A 9,340-nucleotide genomic window follows, 5' to 3' on the forward strand; every position below is an offset into this window, starting at 1 on the left:
GCTCATTCTCCACTAAAAGTGGGAATAGGAATTCCATTATGAGATGGGAGGAATGCCGATTCTAACCTAAAGTAGAAGATTCTTGAAACTTTATTAAATGAATGCAATATTGTGCGGTTGAAGGACTTGCTCTTGAATTTTGCACTCATATTTCTTATTTGATTGTTATTTTTTAAAAACATTTCTCATCAAGTTTCGTTTTCCAATTGCTCACGAGAGTTAGGGCTTACAAAGTGAATTATGTGCTTTGATCCAAGGGTATTCAATGGAGCTTTGATTTCGAAGGTCATGGAAAAGTCTTCTTCTATTTTGTACTTTGTCAGCTAAAATTGTCTCATCGAGTTTCTTTCCATTCGGAGGGTATTGATCTGATTCATCTTAGGTGCTTATTACATCTGCAGATTCATGAATTTGGGTCATTGAATGTATTAATATGATTTACGAATTCAAAGGTAACATTGATATATTATATTTTGTTTTGTCTTGTAGTCAAATGCATGAGATTGTGATTTGAGTTGCGATCAATGAATTATGTTGCACCCGAATTTATTTACATAAAATAATTTCAAATTTGAATTCTCTTTTGGGATATAAGTATAAACCCTTGTTATATGTATCTCTTATACTTCTGTTTTGATAAGCAAAGAAGGAAGAAGGAAAAACATGAAGGGGGAAGCACAGCAGGCCTTGTCGATGAAGGCCATGTATTTGTTGACGAGGGGACAGCAAAGGTTTGTCGATGAAGGCTCTGAAGTTCGTCGATGAATAATTACCGAGAGTAGGAAATTTCAGACTTCTGGCATCGACGACGATAGCCCTGTATTCGTCAACGACGGTTCTTCTTGGTCTTATTGACGAAACCCCTATGTTCGTCGACAAGTGACACCTGGACTAGAGTAGTTTCTTCAAAAATTTGAATTCTTATAGGTTGGGTGATTACCCGCTTAAATCGCATAATCAGGTGTTTTAATTCATGTATTATGAATTATATATTTAATTAAATGCCTAATTAATTTCAATAAATTAACATTGTGTCATGTTTATAACATTTGGGTTTTATTGAGTAAATTATGAATTTTTGGTTTTTTTTTTTTTTATCGCAGGGCGATTTTAAAAATCGATGGTACTTCGTAATTTATGCTTAACTCTCTCATCCGACCTCCAATTCTGATGATTCAAGATGCCGTAAAAAGATAAGAAAACACTCTACAATTTTCATCTTTTACGTTTTGATAAATACTAGCTGCATCAAGGTCAAAATCGGACGTGACGTTACCATACGTTGTTTTATGGACTGTTTTGGCATTACTCTGTAATCTAGGCGTAACTTTCTCGTCCAAGCTCCAATTGAGACGATTCAAAATTTTGGCTAAAGCTGAGAAAGAGTTCTACAACTGTTATATTTTGATCTTTGAAAGATACGAGTTTCAGTATGGTCGAAATCATGCTTGTGCGCTGAGCTACCAGTGAGGTGTGTGAGAAGCAAAAGAAAAAAATAAAAAAGGAGTGGGTCGGGTCTTTGATGTGACCCGGCCATGCAAGCCTAATATATGTGTGTATGTTTGTAGGAGTTGGGTGCTAGTAACAGCTAAGGAGTGCAGGGCTTTTTGTTTTTGTTTTTTTTTATGCAAAAGGGCAGCAAAGGAGTTGGGGGGGGGGGGGCTATTGTTGAGGACCTGGGGAGCTGCGCCGCAGCTGGGAAGTGTGGAGACCCGAGCCTCTCCTCTCCAACTCCATCTCTCAGCTCTCTCTCTCTCTCTCTCTCTCTCTCTCTCTCTCTCTCTCTCTCTCTCTCCCCCCCCCCTCTTGTTTATTTAATGTTGTTTTGTTGAGTTATTATTTATGTTTTATTGTTATTTTCCATGGATATTTTTAAATTTTGTTTGGATTAATTATTAATTGAGTATTCATATTTTAAGTTATTGTTGGGTTTATTCTCTATCTATCTCTCGCTCTAATCTTTCTCTCTCTAATCTTTTTTGTTAGTTTGTTTATTGTTATTTATTTTCATTTGTCATTTCAATACATGTTTTAATATTTAGTTTCAGTTGAGTATTATATTGAGTATTTTTGCTTAGAGTTAATGTTGGGTCTATTTATGTTTAAAAATATTAGTGGATTAAGTTTATTTGCAGATAAAATTAATGCTGAGTTTGTTTTATTAATATATTTAAGCTACTTTTATTTTTGTTTTCATCTCTTTCTTCTTTCTCTTCTCTCTTCCTTACCATTTTAGTTATTCACTTTAATGTTAGTTTAACGCGTTGTTTAAGTTTAATTCTCTTTAGACTGAATATTTTTATTTGAGTTATTTTTATTGTGAGTTTAGTTTGTTACTAAATGAGTCTTGTTTGCTTTATTTTTTTGGTCAAGTTATCATTGTGTTGAGTTGAGTGTTTAATCTTAAGTCATTGTTGAGGGTTTATTTTTAGTTTAGGTTTTGCGTCACTTCAATTTCATCACAAACTTTCAAAAATCCCAAGAAATGGAATCTGAACCATGTTCAGTAAAATTGTTTTTTTTTCCTGTTTCGTGCTAGTTAGAACTAATCTGCATTCCTCGTGGAGACGATCTGACCAATTTGGGCTAATTATTATACGACATAACTCTTATACTTGGGATAGCCCTAGTGCTACTCATTTTTAAAAGTGAGTTAAGTTTTTAGCGCTGTTACCGGGGAGTGCCAGAATTAGTTTTAATCTAGTGTTTCTCCATTTATTTTGATTTTTCTCATAATTTTAAAACACAAAAAATATAATATTTAAAAAAAATGAAAAAGAAAAAAAAATGATCATACTTGACTGCTGCTATGTTGGTGACTGTCTGCTGTTTGGGTTGATGTTTGATGCCTTGGGTTAGAAACATTTCACATAGGCTATACAAACTATCACCTAATACAGGTAGTAGGTTTCCTGTTTCTGTTGTAAGTAAGGACATTGAAATTGATTTGAGTGATCTTTTTGAAGAGAATTTTGAGGATACCATGGCTGAACATCCACCTGCACCACGCACTTTGAAAGACTTTTTGCAACCTACACGCACCACTACACGATCCTGTATTGCTTTGCCAAATAATGCACCGAATTTCACCATTAAGCATGGTATGTTGTTAGTAATACCTCAGTTCCACGAGATGGATTCTGAGAGTCCTTATCAGCATCTGACTGATTTTGAGTTGGTATGTACTACCTTCATTACTAGAGCAAGAACTGATGAATACATTAAGCTTCATTTATTTCCCTTTTCCTTGAAGGATAAAGCAAAGATCTGGTTTAATTCTCTAAGACCTAACTCTATTTCTAATTGGACTGACATGTAATGTGAGCCTTTTTAGAGAACCCAGTTCCTACAGGAGCAAATTAGTCAGTTTATGCAGAAAGGCGATGAGACTTTCCAAGCTTGTTGGGAAAGGTTCAAAGAGCTGATTAATATTGGTCCGCATCATGGGTTTGAGTCTTGGAGGATGGTAAATTATTTCTATACTGCCCTCATTCCTGATTGTAAGTAGTTTGTTCAAACTATGTGTAATGGAGAGTTCTTCAGTAGCGAACCAGATGAGGCACTAGCATTCTTTGATTACTTAACTAAAAGTGCACAACAGTGGAATACAAGATTTGATCGGGCACCAATGATATTCCCTCTTTCTTTCGGGAAGGGCTAAAAAGCGCCTTCATCATGTCAAGCTTCAGGCAACCGGATGATCCGCGGTCCATAGAATGGATCGTTCTTATGGGCGATGATAACACCTTCGCCGATGTGCCTGCCTTTCACTATAGCTTCCTGATTAGGCCAGCTCTGGGAGGATCGGCTTTAGCCTATTGTTGCTAGGATTTAATAGATAAGCTTGTAGACAGTGTTACACAGGCTTTGAGGAGAGGCCTGAAATCTTTCAACCGATTGGCTCCAACCTCTCAGGGCAATTGGTGGTGGAGGTAGATATGAGGTAAAGGAGGAAACTGATATCTAGGCTCGTATTGCTGCATTAGCTAAGAGGGCAGAGGTTATGGAGTTAGAGAAGGTGAAAGCAGCGAAATCAGTTGAGGTGTGCTCTCTATGCGCTGACTCTATAAGGCCCAGAATTGTCTGATCATAACGGTAGTGCAAGAGAGTAGGTCTGATCAGATTCATTCAGCAAATTGGGTTAACAAAGCTCCCAATCAGCCCTTCTCAAACACTTACAATCCAGGATGGAGGAATCACCCAAAATTTTCATGGAGGAATGATCAGGTTGGTCAATTTTTCTTCACAGTTTCAACAGCCTCCCCAGTCCTTTGCACCACAGTCTCAGCACCCGTATCAGCCATATCTGATTTCTCAGCACTACTCACCTCTAGGATTTCCATCTAATGTTGCACCCGTTCCACCAAAAGGTCTCTTGAGGATACTCTTCAGAAGTTCATGCAAATTTAGGCCACAACTAACAATGAACTACGAGGTGCCATTAATAAGATTAGTACACAGTTGAGTACCTTAGAGAAGGAGAAATTTCCAACTCAACCTCAGCCTAATCCTCAGGTATACCGACAGCAATAGCAGCCAGTGCATAGTGTTTTAGGGGATTCTATTGAGACGGCAAAGGCCGTCATTACTTTGAGAAGTGGGAAGGAAGTCCCCCAACCTAAGATATCTACTGAGAGGCAAACAGTTGCCTCGACACCAAAAGTTACAGTGGAGGTAGTTGAGGTCCAAGAGAAACCAAAGGAAGTAAGCCCATAATTGAAGAAGTCAGTTGATGTGGAGGTTGAGACTAGTAAGGAGTACCGACTTGTGGTACCCTATCCTTAGAGGTTGATAGTTGGTTAGAAGAACAAATAGCATACTGAGATTTAGAAGATTTTCAAGTAGGTGAAGATCAACATCCCACTTTTGGATGTCATTCAGCAGTTTCCTTCGTATGCGAAATTTTTAAAGGACTTATGCACAGTGAAAAGGAAATTGAATGTAAAGAAGAAGCCTTTCTTGATAGAGCAAGTTAGTGTATTGATATTGAGTGAAACTCCTCAGAAACTCAGAGATCTTGGTTCTCCCACCATCTCCATTATGATCAGTGAATCTCACATTGGGAGAGCTTTACTTGATTTGGGAAGTAGTGTGAACTTGCTACCATTCTCAATATATGAGCAATTGGGGTTAGGTGAGCTGAAGGAGACCTCTATTGTGCTACAATTGGCTGACAAATCAATGAAGGTACCACGGGGTGTTATTGAGGATGTATTGGTTCAAGTTGACAAATTCTACTACCCGGTGGATTTTGTGGTTTTAGATATGCAGTAGCCTATCTCTACCATTTCCCAGGCACCTGTCATACTTGGACGCCCATTCCTTGCTACCTCCAATGCGTTGATCAATTGTTGAAGTTGAGTGCTGAAGCTTACATTCAGGAATATGACATTGGATTGAACGTGTTCAATGCTTGCAAGATGCCTAGTGGTTGTGATGACTCTGAGGTACGTCCAGATGATGTGATAGATGATTTTGATATTTTAGGGTTGTTATCTGTGTTTGGTTCTGACAGTACATTTGAGAATGACTCTTCCGAGCAGCCTGATGTTTTTTATAAGATAGTTCCTTTGTCTAGAGAGTTAACAGAATATGAGGGGCAATACACGGAGATAGATGGTTCCCCTCAGTTTTTAGATGCACATTATATGAGTAGTTGGCGTAAGCCAACTTTTGAAGCTCTTGACTTACCAGAAGTCATGAAGTCATCAGAAGAAGAAGGCCCTACACTTGAGTTGAAGCCACCACCTGAAGACTTGAAATATGTTTTTCTAGGCCCAGATGAGGGCATATTTCCTATGGTAATTTCTTCTCATCTTACTTTGAAGCAGGAAACTAAGTTATTGCAGGTATTGAGGCAACATCAAGGAGCAATAGGCTAGACTACTGCAGACATCAAGGGGATTGATCCTACAATTTTTACTCACAATATCTTTCTAGAAGGAGATGCAAGGCCAGTTCATGATGTGCAACAGAGATTGAATCCAACCAAGAAAGAAATGGTAAAGAAAGAAGTGCTGAAACTATTAGCTGCTGACATCATCTATCCCATCTCCGATAGCAAGTGGGTAAGCCCAACACAGGTAGTACCAAAAAAATATGGTTTGACTGTCATTAAGAATTCTAGTGGAGAGTTGATCCCATCTAGGAAAGTAACGGGTTAGAGAATGTGCATTGATTATTGTAAATTAAATTCAGTTAGCTGAAAAGATCACTTCCCGTTACCCTTCCTAGATCAGATACTCAAAAAAGTAGCTAGTAATGCTTTTTATTGTTTTCTGGATGGTTTTTCTAGATTATCAAATTGTCGTAGCACCAGAGGATCAAGAGAAGACCACCTTCACTTGCTCCTTTGGTACTTACGCCTTTCGCAGAATGCCATTCAATGCACCCGCTACTTTCCAGCGTTGCATGATGAGTATTTTCTCTGACATGTTAGATGAGATGTGTGAAATTTTCATGGATGATTTTTCAGTGTTTGGTAAGTCCTTTGATACCTGTTTGAAAATTTTAACTACTATCCTAAAATATGTGAAGAAAAGAACTTGTTGTTGAATTGGGAAAAATGTCAGTTTATGGTAAGTAGTGGTTGGCACTTGGCCATTTAGTTTCTGAGCGTGGTATAGAGGTTGACAGAGCCAAGGTAGAGTTGATTTCCCAATTACTAGTTCCTAAGACAGTGAGGGATATTCGTTCTTTCCTTGGCCATGCCGGCTTCTATAGGCGCTTCATTCAAAATTTCAGTAGTATTGTTAACCACTGTGTTCTTTATTGCAAATTGAGACTAAATTTTTATGGACTGATGCATGCCAACAGGCTTTTGAGACACTGAAAAAATATTTGACCATGACACCCATTATGCAACCCCCTTGGTGGGACTCATCATTTGAGATTATGACTGATGCTAGTGATTTCACTCTTGGGGCCGTTCTTGGTCAAAGAGTTGGTAACAAGCCTTCTGTCATCTATTATGCAAGTCATACCTTGAATGATGCTAAAAGAAATTATACCACCACTTAGAAAGAGTTGTTGGCTGTTGTATTTGCCTTGGAAAAATTTTGCTCTTATGTCATTGGATCTCCTATTATTATTTTTACTGATCATTATGCGTTGAAATATTTGTTGACAAAAAAAATGCTAAGCCCAGGTTGATCAGATAGATTCTACTTCTTCAGGAGTTTGACATCACCATTTGAGATAAAAAGGGAGTAAAAAATGTTGTAACTGGCCATCTTTCTCATTTACAACTACCTGATATATTTGTATCCCTTTCTCCTTTAAATGATAATTTTCCCGATGAGCGTCTTTTTGTAGTGTCGCGCGCTCCTTGGTTTGCTGATATTGTGAACTACCTTGTCACTGACCAAATGCCCAACCATTAGGTAACTCAGGACAAGTGTAAGTTCTTTGTAGAGGTGCGACACTACTATTTTTATAATACATATCTGTTTAAATATTGTTCTGATCAATTGGTTCGCAGATGTGTGCCCGATGATGAATTTACTTTTGTGATGCATTTTTGTCATAGTGGAGCGTGTGGAGGCCACTTTGCTGCAAAGAAACTGTTTCAAAAATTTTGCAAAGTGGACTCTATTGGCCTACTATGTTCAAAGATGTTGTGAATTTTTGTAAAACCTGTGAGGCTTGTCAGAAATTAGGGAAAATCATAATAAAGAACGAAATGCCTATGTCTCCCATTTTGACTCTTGAAATTTTTGACTGTTGGGGGATTGATTTCATGGGACTATTCTCAAACTCTTTTGGTAATTCTTACATTTTAGTTGTTGTGGATTATGTCTCAAAATGGGTGGAAGCTATACCTTGTAGAACAAATGACCACAGGGTTGTTATCTAATTTCTTAATGAGTTATTTGCACGTTTTGACATGCCCAGGACGATCATTAGTGATGGAGGGTTGCACTTTTGTAACAAACCGTTTGAAAAACTCATGCAATAGTATGGAGTGACCCATAAGGTCTCTACTCCATATCACCCTCAGACTAATGGTCAAGTTGAGTTGGCCAATAGAGAGATCAAAATCATACTTGAGAAAACGGTGCGTCCTAATAAAAAAGATTGGTTAGAAAAACTTGTTGATGCACTTCGGGCCTACCGAACTGCAATTAAGACGAATTTAGGGATGTCTCCTTACAAGTTAATCTACGGTAAGACATGTCATTTACCTATTGAGATTTAGCATTGCGCTTTATGGGCTATAAAACAGATTAACTTTTCACTTGATGATGTCAAGGATTTAAGGAAATTGCTAGTATGTGAGCTCGAAAAGTCTAGGAGGGAAGCTTACGACAATGCTCGCTTAGCAAAGGAGTGGATGAAGTTGCTGCATGACAGAAAAATCAAAGACAAACAACTTTTCCCTACTCAGCAAGTGCTTCTCTATGACTCCAAATTGCATCTGTTTCTTAGGAAATTGAAGTCTTGATGGGGTGGCCCATTGTTGAAAAAGTTCATTCCCATGGTGCAGTAGAAATTGTAGATCCAAAGAATGGCAACAGTTTCACAGTCAATGTCCAGCATCTCAAGCCTTTCATGACTCCATTCAATCCACATGAGGAGGTCTTGCTTTTGCAAGACCCCAGGGGGGTCCTCTGGCCTTTCTCATTTACTCTTTTCTTTTTCTTTTCGTTTTATTTGTTCTTATTTGCATCTTTCTTTTCTTTTTCTACTATGTTTGTTGGTTATGACTTTCTATTGTTTTTTTTTTTTTTTTCCTGTTAGTTTGTTTCCCCTATGCATATCTTTTCCTATTTCTCCTATGCTTTCACACTGAGGACAATGTTTCATTTTAGTTGGGGGGAGAGAATTTGCATGTGCAATAGTGTACTTCCATGTGATAGAATTTTAATGTGAAAATTGTATGTGATGTTTGCATTTCAGTTAGGTCCATATTTGGGAAATACTGGTATTGAGCTCAGAGCATACTGAATTCCTTATTTGTGAACGTTACATGCCCAAATTTTTACTTTTTTTCTCTTTGAGGATATGGAACAAGTAAGATGTAGTGCAATCAAAGTTTGAATTAAAAGAGAGTTTTATCCATTTCATTTAGTTGTAACCAAGAGATGGATGTTGAAAGTCTTGCTACACACACTTCACAAGTTAGAAGACTTAGAAAGACTACCTTAGATCATTTCCGGTTTATATACACTTCAATTGTTTGGGACTGTAATGAACCATATCCTATTGGCTTAGAGAGAAAAAAAGAAAAAAAGAAAAAGTTTGAAGCAAATGAAAACAAGAAGTAAACCAAGGATAAGTTGCAAAAGAAGAAAAAGGAAATAAAAAATAAAAAAAGAGGGAAGCAATTATGTAACGACCC

Source organism: Malania oleifera, chromosome 5 (assembly GCF_029873635.1).
Source record: "Malania oleifera isolate guangnan ecotype guangnan chromosome 5, ASM2987363v1, whole genome shotgun sequence".
Taxonomy (NCBI): Eukaryota; Viridiplantae; Streptophyta; class Magnoliopsida; order Santalales; family Ximeniaceae; genus Malania; species Malania oleifera.